This window comes from Halichoerus grypus, chromosome 7, assembly GCF_964656455.1.
Source record: "Halichoerus grypus chromosome 7, mHalGry1.hap1.1, whole genome shotgun sequence".
Lineage (NCBI taxonomy): Eukaryota > Metazoa > Chordata > Mammalia > Carnivora > Phocidae > Halichoerus > Halichoerus grypus.
The window spans coordinates 5,076,569-5,091,282 of NC_135718.1; positions in this window are offsets into that span (position 1 = coordinate 5,076,569).

Sequence of the window (14,714 nt, forward strand, 5' to 3'; positions counted from 1 at the left end):
GATTGCTCTCCAAACAAGGGGTTGGTATGAAGTTTTGCCCATTTTCTGTGTCCTGGGGAATTCGGACTAAGACAGTGATCAAAATGTGATTGGCATTGGAGACGATGTGGATACTGGGTTCTACAAGCTGGAGAATAAGCAAGTAGAATTAAACAATTTAAAAATGTAAGAAAAGAGAACTTTTGAAGAAGCACCATAACCTGGAAAATTAATAGAGAATGATAAATACTGAGATTTATCCTGGTAACACTACTGAACTTTAAAGAAACTGGAAGACTCTTACAAATATTCAATAAGAAATAGGTAACTTACCAGCAAGAAAATTAAAGACTGGCTAGGACTTACCAACAACATAGGATTCCAGGAGAAAATGGAGCAATCAAATGTCTACAAAATTTTGACAGAAAAAAAAAAAGCTAACCTCAAAACGCTATACCCAACAAAATGTTATTTGTACAAGAAGTCAGCAGAAGGACATTCTCGATATGCAAAGAGGATTGAAATACCTTTATGAAAATACGCTTGAATATATAATCTAACTCAGCAAGACAGGAGGTCCTGGATCAAAGATTTAAATAAAACCTTAAAACCTTTTATTATCTTGGAATGGGAACATTTTCTTTCCTATAACCCAATAGGCAGAAACTGTGAAGGAGAAAAATGAAAGATACTTGGAAGCTAAAAAAAACAAATAAAACAAAAATGTAATTATGAAATATGACAAAAATGCTTAATATCTTATTACATAAGGAAGTTTTAACATCAGTAAGAAAAGAAATCCAACTGAAAAATGGGCCAAGTACATGATAAGGCAATTCATAAAAGAATTCCAAGTGCACGCGTGTGTGTAGAGAAGCAGACAGACAGACAGATACATAAATATTTATCCTTACCAGTAATGGAAAAATGAACAGTGCAATTTTAAACTATGTAACATTGCCTTTTACCTATCATATCAGCAAAATTGAAGAACACAGACAATGTCCAGTGTTCCTACAATGATATAAGTGTTCTGGAGGGCAATTTATCAATATATGTGGAAATTTCAAATGTGTATATCTCTTGACCAGCTTTCCTGCTTCTAGCAATTTATCATTATAAAGCAATTGGTCAAATGTATAGAAGCATAAATTGTAGCATTTTTCCCCATTAACACATGGGGATGTGTTGAATGATCTAAACGTCCACTAATAGGCAATGAGATGGTTTAGCTAATTGTGATATATGCACACAATTGAATACTATAGAGACATTAAACCCAATGGTATATTTTAACATTCACAGACATGGAAAGCCCTCCATGCATACTCTGGAATTGCAAAAACAGATTTCGGAACAGGAATTGTGTGATCACATTTATATAAAAATGTGTGTGCACATCCACATCACTTAGGCATCTGAAAATGCTGAGGGGTTACTTATGGTAGTGAGATTAGGATTATATTTTTAGCTTCTTTGTCCTTTTTTTCTAAATTTTCTAGATGTCTAATTTTTTAGTTTATAGTAAGATAAATTAAAATGCCTTTACTTAGGGGTGCCTGGGTGGCTCGGTCCTTAAGCGTCTGCCTTCGGCTCAGGTCATGATCCCAGGGTCCTGGGATCGAGTCCCGCATCAGGCTCTCTGCTCAGCGGGAAGCCTGCTTCTCCCTCTCACACTCCCCCTGCTTGTGTTCCCTCTCTCGCTGTGTTTCTCTCTGTAAAATAAATAAATAAAATCTTTAAAAAATAAAATAAAATAAAATAAAATAAAATGCCTTTACTTAAAAGAAACACTTAAGGGGCATCTGAGTGGCTCAGTCAGTTAAACATCCAAGTCTTGGTTTTGACTCAGGTCATAATCTCAGGGTCCTGAGATTGAGCCCTGCATCAGGCTCCATGCTCAGCATGGAGTCTGCTTGTCCCTCTCCCTCTGCTCCTCCTGCCCTCCCCAAAATAAATCAGAAATCTTAAAAAAAAGGAAACAAAAAAGTATATGCCAACAGATTTTTACTTTTAATCAATAATGTAGAATTCCTGTGAAGTCTTTCTTGATATATGCCACCTTGGTCGAATCAGTATTATAGAAATGAATAGACCACCCACATAAGAACAAGCAGGCTATTCGTTCAGAGCTTGCTATAGCAAGGGAGCCAGCCACCATCATTTGCATTTGGCAGAGACTCACAAGGAGGCAGAGGAGCAGGAAAGCTTTAGAGCGGGGAAAGGGAAGGCTTGGGTGTGCCCTAACTGGAGGCTGGGGAAGCTGGAGGCGGACTAACCGGAAATGGGGCATCTTACGTTATTGGTTTGGGAGCATATTTGGCCTTCTCTGCTGGCTTTGAGTTGGAAGTTGGGGGCGGGGATAGAGAAACTGGAGGTTGTTGATCAAGTCCTGGATATTCTGGGCCAATTACTGCAAGATTGGCTTCCTGGGCTGGTTGCTGCAAAGGTTGCATTGTTATATGTGGTCTGGCCATTGCTGTCTGTATATTCATTCTCTCAATGTACTTCAATAAATATACATTATTCGGCCACACTATTTCTAAAAAACATAGTAAATTTTCCCTGGACTCAGTCATATCAACTTCTATATTAGCTTAGCAATATACTTGGAATAATATCTGATCTATATTTCCATCATCGACAAAGAATAGCTGCTTCCAATTCTTTATTGACTTAATTTGTAAGGTGAGTTATACACCCAATTTTTTAAAGATTTATTTATTTATTTGCAGGGGAGTGGGCAGAGGGAGAGAGAGAGTCTTAAACAAACTCTGTGTGCTGAGTGTGGAGCTGGATGTGAGGCTTGATCTCACAACCCTGAGATCATGACCTGAGCTGAAACCAAGAGTCGGACACTCAACAGACTGAGCCACCCAAGTGCCCCTACACCCAATTTTCTATGTACTGTTAAACTGGAGTGTTCATCCTTCTGCTGTAGCTGGCTGCCATTTATGGACCATTCACAAGGTTGAGCACTATGTTAGGTGCATCTCATGTACTATTCCACTTTCTCTTACTACAACTCTATTGTGATGTCACTATGGGTTCCATTTTACAGATAAGGAAACTGAGGTTTGGAGGAGTCCAGGATCCTGTCCCAGTCACAGCTTGTTAAGTGGAGTGCTTTTGGGCTCACATATGTCTAAATCCAAAGCCTGTGCTTATAAATCTCAAGCAACATGAGACCCCTTGGAACTGACTTGGCCACATGCCTGGGTTACCAAAGCCCAGAGGAGACTGGAGAGAGGATGCAATGCACCAATATTGAGCTGCAGCTTTAGTTTCTTAAAGGCTATATAAAAAAACTTAACCCATAATTCTTTTATGTACCTGGAGGGTTTCCATCATGGTGGCAGGAAGCAGGATTCTAGCTAATGCCATCCGTTGGCAGTGACTATAATTCAGTTTGATAATTACTAACCTGCTTGCCCAAGGATGCGAGAAGTACCATCACAGATAGGAGGACAAGAGTTACAAACCTCCTGTAAGCTGTCTTCTCCAGTAAAACTTTTAACACTTTTACCATTGGAGATGGAAATACACAGTCTGTCCATCATTCACAGCTAGGTTCCTTTACAATGTTACGTCCGTGTTTACCAAGTACATAGGCAGCTCCTGCATAATTTTAAAATTTTCTATTTGAACTGGATCCAGTCATTTCCTAATTGCTTCTTGGTTCTCTCCTTTGGGAACACATTTCCCCATGGGAAACATATCTTGGAAATTTCAAATGTATCTTCATTTTCATTCACTGAGTCCTTTTTCCTTTTTTATGTACTTACTCACTATAATGTCCATCCCATACTCCAGCTGCAGCCAGTTTTTCTTGACCAGGCTGTGTCATACAAAATGCCTGAAATCTCCCAGGAAATGGCATCTTTTTAAGTCTAATTGGTCAGATGCTGAAGTGGGGAAGTGCTCCCTCTCTGGAGTAAGGCCACCCAGGTTTGCGTCTTGGCTCTACTGCTCACAAATTGTATGACCTTGGGCAGGTTACTTAGCCTCTCTGCACCTAATACCTTATCTGTAAAATGGGGTTAAGAAGAGCTCCTACATCAGAGGTATTTTACTGTATTTTTAAAGTTTTTATGGGAATCGAATGAGCTCATACACGCAAACTCTTCAGCCAAGGCCTGGCATATAGTAGGACTCCAATAATGTAATCTTTACTATGTGTTCAAGCCTTAAAATGATTCTAAGTCTTTATTCCAAGGTTGTTTCATAGGACACAAGTGTGCAGGTCAGCCACATGGTGGGGAGAAGAAGCTTGGCTGAGATGCATAAACTTGTGGTTGAAGCACATCACAGACTCTTCTTACCAGACATTGCCCACGTCCAGTCAGTCACATTTCATATGGTTCCTCCTCTTTCTTAGGGCTCCAGTCTAGAGATAGATGGTTATTTCCCATAGCCAGGATAGTCACCCATAAGTTCTATGATGAACATACTCTAAAGTAGCCCCATGATCCCCACTTTCTAGTGTTCACATTCTTGTGTAAACCCATCCCCATGAGTATAGACAGGACACATGGCTTACTTTTAGCCAGTAGAATACAACAAAGGTGTTGGGATGTCATTTCATGATTACGTTGCATAAAATTGCAATGTGAATTTTCTGGAAGATTCTCTCCCTACCTGGCTTTGATGAAGCTAGAAGCCATGGTGGGGAGACCATCTGGCAAAGAATTGATAGCAGTCTCTATGAACTGAGGGTGGTCTCCTTCCAATAGCCAGCAAGAATTTGAGGTACATAGGTCTTCAGCCACAAAGAACTGAATTCTACCAACAATCGCATGCACATGGAAATGGATCCCTCCCTGGTTGAGCCTTGAGACATGGCCACAGCCCCGGGTGACACTTGGATTGCAGTCTTGTAAAGCCCTGAATTAGGGGACACTGTTAAGGTATATCTGCATTCCTGTCCCTCAGAACATAACAAATGTGTGTTGTTTTCAGTCACTAACTTCCTGGTAATTTGTTACATAACGATAGAAAACAAGTACACTGTATTAGTCAGTGTTCTCCAGAGAAACAGAGCCAATAGAATGTATATGGAGGAGGAGGGAAAGAGAGACAGACAGACAGAGAGAGAGGGAGACAGAGAGAGTGATAATAAGAGACTGATATAAGCAACTGACTCATGCAAATATGAAGGCTGAAAAGTCCAGATTCAGGAAAGCCAATAATATAGTACCACTCTGCGTCTGAATGCCTGAGAAGCAGGAGAGCTCATGGTTTAAGTTCCAGTCTGATCTGAGTCTGAGAGCAGAAGACTTGATGTCCCAACTCAAAGACAGTGAGGCAGAGAGAGAGAGAGAGAGAATTCTTTTCTTATTCAGCCTTATATTCTATTCAGCGCTTCAACAGATTAGATGAAGCCCATCTACCATGGGGAGGGCAACCTGCTTCACTTAGTCTGAGGATTCAAATGCTAATCTCATCCAGAAACAGATACTCCCAGAAATAATGTTTAGCCAAGTATCTAGGCACCCCATGGCCCAGTCAAGTTGGCACATAAAATTAACAATTGCATATGCCTTCTCTGGTTTCTTTTTTCCTTTTCTTCCCTTCATTGCCTGACATTATCTTCTGGGCAATGCAAACCTGCCATTTACCAGGTATTTGACCTTGATCTGCCATAAGAAAGATCACGATCAGTTTCCTTGTCTATATATGGGAATAACAACATCCCCGTGTCTTATCATAGGGCTATGGAGGGTGTAAATAGGACAGTATATGGAAAGCACTTGCAAAACCCCAAACCTGGTAAGTGGGAGTTTGTTTATTACTGTGGAGGAGTCTGCAACCACACATTGAGTCCCACTTAGTAAAGATCTCTTTAGATTTGATTTTTTTGCAAGTTTGCTTCGACTAGAGCTTTAACAGTTGATGGGCAGAGGTCAGCCAGGAAGGGGTCAGCCAAAAGGCCCAGGCTCAGTGTCAACAGCACACCATGGAAGGCGGAGCTCAGGAACAGAAGGCTCAGCAGCTGGACAATGCCTGCAGGACCTGGTGTGGGTCTTTGTTATCCCATGGAGAGGCAGCCTGCACCTGCAAGGCTGGATCCACCACGGTTTGTGCTCCAGAAGAGAGATCCTAGCAGCTGTCTCACTTTTTGTAGGGCAAGCAGGAGAATGGATTTGTTAGCCAGGGAGAAACAGACTGAACTGGAGTGTCAGCTGCTCAGGAAAGCCCCCCAGAAGGGGGGTAGTTGAAAGTGGGCATAGCACTCATGAAAAGGAGGAGGCATGGGCTACACAGTCAATCAAGGCAGCTCAGAGGAGCTGTCAGGCCACCCAGAAAACAATCTTTCGTCACAGAGAGGAAGTAAAGCAACAATTTTCCATTGACAGTGAAACCCACCTCTACCTTAACACATGAGTCCACATGAATATTAGCAGAGAGAAATGAGTCCAGAGGGGAGGGGCAGAGAGCAGCCACCTGGATATTTGTTTTTTGCTGTTATTGTCTGACAGGCAAAAAAAGAGTTGAGAATATTGAGTATAGAAATGGAACTTTGAGTCAAATTGCTGTATTCTGGGTCTTACTGTAGGTGGGAAATGGAATCCAATTGTTTTCAGATTTTCCTTCCCTAAAATATTGCTCCTCCTTGGGAATGCTCAAAAATGAATGAGGCTAAGTGTTTGGAGTGGAAATTTTGTAGCAGACATCATTTTTTGGTTTTTAATGTTTCTGCATTAGAAATAAATTGCCAGGAGAAAGAAAATGAGATGAGCATCCCAAAATTCATGTATGTGAGTTGAAACCTTAATTCTTGTATTTCTTTGCTTGGGTTTTCTACCCACAAATTCACACACCCATGCATCCCTCCCTCAAAATTTGGGAGGCTTCTATGGAATTCTCAGTAAATGTTCGTAAGAACAAAATGCTCCTCACTCAAACATAAAAGTAGAATTTCACCTTCAAGATAAGTTTTGGTTGAAGGGATGAGAATCGGATCTCTCATCAAGATTCCTTGGAGAGTGACAGCTCTTCCTTCCCAGGGTCCTTGCCCAACCACAGGCTCCAGCTCACAGTGGAATTATTTCCCAGGGTAGAATTGTGAAACAGGCAGGGAAGGAAGGGAACCTGAGTTCCTTGGTGTCAATCACAGAAAGAATTACTGCTGCTATTACTGAGACTTGTTAGGTATGCATTTTATTTCTCATGCTTACAAATTAATGATGGCTAAAAGATATATTTGATAATGTCATTTCTCTGCTAAAAACTCGAGTGGCTTTCCCTGCCATTCAGAGGAAAAACAAAAGTTCTGCCAAGACTCTGCACAAATCCCCTACCCGTCTGGTTCCATCTTTTCCACCCTCTCCGTGATCACTCCACTGTAGAAATTTTGGAATTCTTACTACTCATCCTCAGCAACACCTTCCCTGACAACACTATCTGAAATTATACTGACACTCCTACCCCTCCACCCTCCTTCTCCCCGTTCCTGCTGTTTCCCCTTATCATTTATCACTATCTAACAAAACTATCATTTTTTCTAACTCCCCTCCCACTTCAATAAAAGATCAATGAGAGCAGGAATTTGGTTTGTTTTCTTAATGATTGCATTCCAATTGCCTAGAACACTCTCCCTGGAATATACTAGGTGCTCAATAAATATTGGTCAAGTGAATAAATCAACAAATGACTAAGCAAATAAATAATCCTATAAGGTCAGTGCTCCTAGCCCTATTTCATAGGTGATGAAACTTGGGCTCAGAAAGATTCTAGAAGTTCAGGCAAGTTTGTGCAACTGAGTAAACCCTGCACTGGATGCAAGCAGGTCCATGTGGCCCAGGGGTCTGTGACATCCTGCCTGCCCAGCCCTGCTTTGTGCGCACCTTCTCCACACCAGCATCCTCCCTCCAGCTGACCGTGGACCTCACGAGTCCTTTTCCTTCTCTTTCAAAAAAATCTCTCCAGGTAAGAAATGAAACCTAAGCAGGTTAAGGTACAGCTGACCAGAACTGGCTCACAGTATTACTCGTCCCTTGAGATGTGTGCATTCTGAGGGCTTTCAAAGCCTTGTCTGAGGCAGCTGGCCCCAAGGGTGAAATTCAGGCCTCCATCAACACTCCCAGATGACAAGGAAAGGGCAAAGGGTTATTAACATCTGGCAACCGACTCATCTCCACCTCCAGTCACTCAAGACCATTTTCCATGCAGCCTTGGGAGCAGGCAGCCTCAGGGCCCTGCAGAAACTGTGTCAAGGACTGAATACAGTCCCCTGGCCACGTGGTTTCTACACTGGCTTAGGGTTCGCTTTCCCCAAGGTGGACATGGTTAGCCTTTGGTCACTTCTCTAATGCCACTATCCAAACACGACTTGGAAGTACTTTTCATCTTAAACACTTTATTCCTAAAATCTTAGCAAGAGGTGCAATTTCTCATCAGAAAGTAAATTTCCCTACTGCCAGCTTTTTGTCTAATACAGTTTTTAGAGTGCCGCTGCTTTTCCACAGGCCTTTTTCCCCCTGAGGTTAGAATGATATTTTAGAATCCAGCAGTGGGAAAAAAATTTTTCCAATTATGTTCTTAGTGTTTTATTACTCCAACTAATCCATATAAATGCAGATAGAAAATCCGGACGATTCCTTTGTGATAATAATCTCTTCCCTACACAAGATGCCCAATGGACACCGCACTTACTGGGAGCATATTAAGGCAACAACTATTTTTCAACTTCACAGGAGTAAATAACACCTATTGGGCTAGGAAGTTAGCCTCCTTGCCAATAATGCCAGGCAGATAAAAAAAAGATACTAGATTCCTTGACAGTCTGCTGTCGGAATTTCCAGTTTATTGGAAGTACTTCGCATCTCACCCGTTAGACCTCGTGGTGCTACAGAGCCTGTGAGCAGACAGGACCTAACTAACAGATGAATTCCTTCGCCACATTTCCAGGTGCTCCGAAAGAAGTTTGGTCATAACGGGTAGGAAGGGTGGAGCTGCGGCTGGCAGCTGGTTACATTTCTAAAGCTGTCCCCATAAGAACAAAGGCCAGGACCACAGGGATAGGAAGCAAAAGGACATGAGGGTCCCTAGTCCTTTTTTTTTTAAGTGCATGAGGACTTTTTCACCTCACCTGTCTATACACATAGAATGAAGTGGAAAACATAATGATTTCCTTGGTCAGAATGCCCTAAGCGTGTTGCAGAATCAGACATAAACATACACATTTATTAAAGTTAGCCCTTTGAAGAAATAACCCATCAACCAATGTTGCATTATGCTTTTAAAAGAAGTAATGTCAGGGGGCACCTGGGTGGCTCAGTTGGTTAAACATCAGACTCTTGATCTCAACTCAGGTCTTGATCTTGGGGTTGTGGGTTCAAGCCCCATGTTGGGCTCCATGCTGGGCACGGAGTCTACTTAAAAAAAAAAAAGTAATGTCAGGAGTTTCAGTGGAAGGAAAGTCCAGGTCTTCCCTGGAGAGGGAAGGAGTGGGGCATTAATCAGCACAATTTGGGAGAACCGGCTCACAAAGTGCTCCCCCACACCACAGGGCAACCAGCAGTCTCTCTGTTGTCATTATTGTTACTGGCAGTGTTTCTGTGTTTTAAGATAAAAGGAAACAGCAAATTTCCAAGACAAAACAAAAATCCATCCCAAGTATATTTGTGGGAAAGAACAGCAAGAGTTACCCCAGAGGGTACTGGTGATGTTTGTTTCTGGTATCAATCGATTGAGGAAAATACAGCGGTAGCATAAATCTTAACTTTGGCTAATCTCACAAGACTCTCTTAGAAGCTGAAAGAGCACATCTCAAAATAATTGGCTGTGCTGAGTCATTTCAGAATGCCATATTTAAAAGAAAAAGAAATCAGAGGAGGGGCGGAGCAAGATGGCAGAGGAGTAGGAGACCTGGATTTCGTCTGGTCTCAGGAAGTCAGCTGGATGGGGATCAAACCATTCTGAACACCTACAAACTCAACAGGAGATCGAAGAAAAGAAGAGCAGCAACTCTCTGAACAGAAAAGCGACCACTTTCTGGAAGGTAGGACGTGCGGAGAAGTGAATCCGAGGCGATATTCGGGAGGATAGACGGTGGGGGAGGGGCCTCCGTCGGCCGCTTCTGGCAAGTGACAGAGCCACGGAGCACAAAATCGGAACTTTTAGAAGTCTGCTCCGCTGAGGGACGTCACTCTGGTGGCGAAGTGGGGGGTGGAACCCTCGTGGGACAGTGTGGTCTCAGGACCCTCGGGGTCACAGAAAGACCGGGGGTGCTGAGTGCGGCAGAGCTCCCAGGGATCGGAGCAGGGAAGCCGGCTGCAGAGACGGAGCCGAGGCGCGGGCTCTCAGCTCGGGGTTGTCATAGACCGTGATCCGCGGCACAGTCGGGCCACTGCTCCTCCAGCAGGGACCCAACAAGCGGCAGGTCCGGGGAGACTCACCTTCTTCCCCCGGGAGGAGAGGTGCGGGAGCGCACCGCGGGGATCTGCTGGGTTTGGAGACTCCACCCGGGGTCGGGGGCCAGATAGAAAGGCGCGGTCACAGGCCGGGTGAGCACGGAGTGCGGCCGGAGACCGGGGAGACGGGAGTGACTGACGGCTTTTCTCTGGGGGCGCACTGAGGAGCGGACCCCGAGTTCTCGGCTCCTCCGGGGCGGAGACTGGGAGGCCGCCATTCTCACTCTCCGCCTCCAAAGCTGTACGGAAAGCTTGCAGGGAACAAAAGCTCCGGAGAGCAAACCCGAGCAGATTACTTAGCCCGGACAGGCAAGGGCGGGGCAATTCTGCCTCCGGCAAAGACATTTGGGAACCACGGCAACAGGCCCCTCCCCCAGAAGATCAGCGAGAACAGCCAGCCAAGACCAAGTTTACCGATCAGTGAGAACGGCAGAACTCCAGCGCTAGGGGAATACTGCACATAGAATTCATGGCTTTTTTACCATGATTCTTTAGTCTTTCAAAGTTAATTTTTTTGTCTTTTTTTTTTTTGAATTTTTCTTTTTCCCTTTTGAAGCAACATCTTATCAATCCCTTTTTTTAAAAAACATTTTTATTTTTCATTTTTAGAGTCATATTCTATCCCTTCATATTAGTTACCCTTATTTTTGGCATATGCATATAAGTTGTTCTCTCTTTAAAATTTTGAGATACAATTTCTTCTAACAGATCAAAATATACCCTAAATCTCTAGTGTATGACTTTGTTCTAGTCTCCTGCCTGATCACATTCTCTCCCTTTTTTTTCCTTTTTTTTTTAAAATCCTCTTCTTTCTTTTTTCAAACAACTTCTTATCAATTCCTTTTATAAAATTTTTTATAATTTTCATCTTTACAGTCATATTCCATCCCTTCATCATATCAACCCTTATTTTTGTATATATATAAGTTATTCTTTCTTTAAAATTTTGGGAGGCACTTTCTTCTAATAGACGAAAATACGCCCAAAATCTAGTGTGTGGCACTGATCTATGGACCAACCTGATCATATTTGATCATATTCTGGGGTTTTTTTTGTTTTGTTCTGTTTTTGTTTGTTTTTATCTTTTTCTTTTTCTTTTTCTTTTTCTTTTTTTTTTTCTTTCTTTTTTCTTTCTTTCCCTTTCTTTTCCCTGGCTTCAGGTCTTTTCTGATTTGTTTAGAGTATATTTTCTGGGGACGTTGTTACCCTGTTAGCATTTTGTTCTCTCATTCACCTATTCTCCTCTGGACAAAATGACAAGATGGAAAAAATCACCTCAACAAAAAGAACAAGAGGCAGTACCGACTGCCAGGGACCTACTCAATACGGACATTAGTATGATGTTGGATCTAGAGTTCAGAATCATGACTTTAAAGATACTAGCTGGGCTTGAAAAAAGCATGGAAGTTATTAGAGAAACCCTTTCTGGAGAAATAAAAGAACTAAAATCTAACCAAGTCAAAATCAAAAAGGCTATTAATGAGGTGTAATCAAAAATGGGGGCACTAACTGCTAGGATAAATGAGGAAGAAGAGAGAATCAATGATATAGAAGACCAAATGATGGAGAATAAAGAAGCTGAGAAAAAGAGAGATAAACAACTACTGGATCACGAGGGCAGAATTCGAGAGATAAGTGATACCACAAGACGAAACAACATTAGAATAATTGGGATCCCAGAAGAAGAAGAAAGAGAGAGGGGGGCAGAAGGTATATGGGAGCAAATTATAGCAGAGAACTTCCCTAATTTGGGGAAGGAAACAGGCATCAAAATCCAGGAGGCACAGAGAACCCCTCTCAAAATCAATAAAAATAGGTCAACACCCTGACATCTAATAGTAAAGCTTACGAGTCTCAGAGACAAAGAGAAAATCCTGAAAGCAGCTCAGGAGAAGAGATATGTAACCTACAATGGTAGAAACATTAGACTGGCAACAGACCTATCCACAGAGACCTGGCAGGCCAGAAAGGACTGGCAGGATATATTCAGAGCACTAAATGAGAAAAATATGCAGCCAAGAATACTATATCCAGCTAGGCTGTCATTAAAAATAGAAGGAGAGATAAAAAGCTTCCAGGACAAACAAAAACTAAAGGAATTTGCAAACACGAAACCAGCCCTACAAGAAATATTGAAAGGGGTCCTCTAAGCAAAGAGAGAGCCTAAAAGCAACATAAACCAGAAAGGAACAGAGACAATATACAGTAACAGTCACCTTACAGGCAATACAATGGCACTAAATTCATATCTTTCAATAGTTACTCTGAATGTAAATGGGCTAAATGCCCCAATCAAAAGACACAGGCTATCAGATTGGGTAAAAAAACAAGACCCATTGATATGCTGTCTGCAAGAGACTCATTTTAGACCCAAAGACACCCGCAGATTGAAAGTGAGGGGGTGGAAAACCATTTACCATGCTAATGGACACCAAAAGAAAGCTGGGGTGGCAATCCTTATATCAGACAAATTAGATTTTAAACCAAAGACTGTAATAAGAGATGAGGAAGGACACTATAGCCTACTTAAAGGGTCTACCCAACAAGAAGATCTAACAATTGTAAATATCTATGCCCCTAACATGGTTCAACATCTGCAAATCAATCAACGTGATACAATACATTAACAAAAGAAAGAACAAGAATTATATGATCCTCTCAATAGATGCAGAAAAAGCATTTGACAAAGAGTATAGGGATAAAGGGTACATACCTCAATATCATAAAAGCCATCTATGAAAAACCTACAGCAAATATCATTCTCAATGGGTAGAACTGAGAGCTTTCCCCCTAAGGTCAGGAACATGGCAGGGATGTCCACTATCACCACTGCTATTCAACACAGTATTAGAAGTCCTAGCCACAGCAATCAGACAACAAAAAGAAATCAAAGGCATCCAAATCGGCAAAGAAGAAGTCAAAAACTCTCACTCTTTGCAGATGATATGATACTTTATGTGGAAAACCCAAAAGACTCCACCCCAAAACTGCTAGAACTCATACAGGAATTCAGTAAAGTGGCAGGATATAAAATCAATGCACAGAAATCAGTGGCATTCCTATACACCACCACCAAGACAGTAGAGAAATGAAGGAGTCGATCCCATTTACAACTGCACCCCAAACCATAAGATACCTAGGAATAAATCTAACCAAAGAGGCAAAGGATCTGTACTCAGAAAACTATAAAATACTCATGAAAGAAATTGAGGAAGACACAAAGAAATGGAAAAACGTTCCATGCTCATGGATTGGAAGAACAAATATTGTGAAGGTGTCAATGTTACCTAGAGCAATCTACACATTCAATGCAATCCCTATCAAAATACCATCAACTTTTTTCAAAGAAATGGAACAAATAATCCTAAAATTTGTATGGAACCAGAAAAGACCCTGAATAGCCAGAGGAATGTTGAAAAAGAAAAGCAAAGCTGGCGGCATCACAATTCCAGACTTCCAGCTCTATTACAAAGCTGTCATCATCAAGACAGTATAGTACTGGCACAAAAACAGACACATAGATCAATGGAACAGAATAGAGAGCCCAGAAATGGACCCTCAACTCTATGGTCAACTAATCTTCGAAAAAGCAGGAAAGAATGTCCAATGGAAAAAAGACAGTCTCTTCAACAAATGGTGTTGGGAAAACTGGATAGCCACATGCCGAAGAATGAAAGTGGACCATTTCCTTACACCACACACAAAAATAGACTCCAAATGGTTGAAAGACCTAAATGGGAGACAGGAGTCCATCAAAATCCTAGAGGAGAACACAGGCAGCAACCTCTTCAACCTCAGCCACAGCAATTTCTTCCTAGAAACATCGCCAAAGGCGAGGGAAGCAAGGGCAAAAATGAACTATTGGAACTTCATCAAGATAAAAAGCTTTTGCACAGCAAAGGAAACAGTCAACAAAACCAAAAGACAACCGACAGAATGGGAGAAGATACTTGCAAATGACATATCAGATAAAGGGCTAGTATCCAAAATCTATAAAGAACTTATCAAACTCAACACCCAAAGTAAAAAGAATCCAATCAAGAAATGGGCAGAAGACATGAACAGACATTTTTCCAAAGAAGACATCCAAATGGCCAAAAGACACATGAAAAAGTGCTCAACATCGCTTGGCATCAGGGAAATCCAAATCAAAACGTCAATGAGATACCACCTCACACCAGTCAGAATGGCTAAAATTAACAAGTCAGGAAACGACAGATGTTGGCGGGGATGCGGAGAAAGGGGAACCCTCCTACACTGTTGGTGGGAAAGCAAGCTGGTGAAACCACTCTGGAAAACAGTATGGAGGTTCCTCACAAA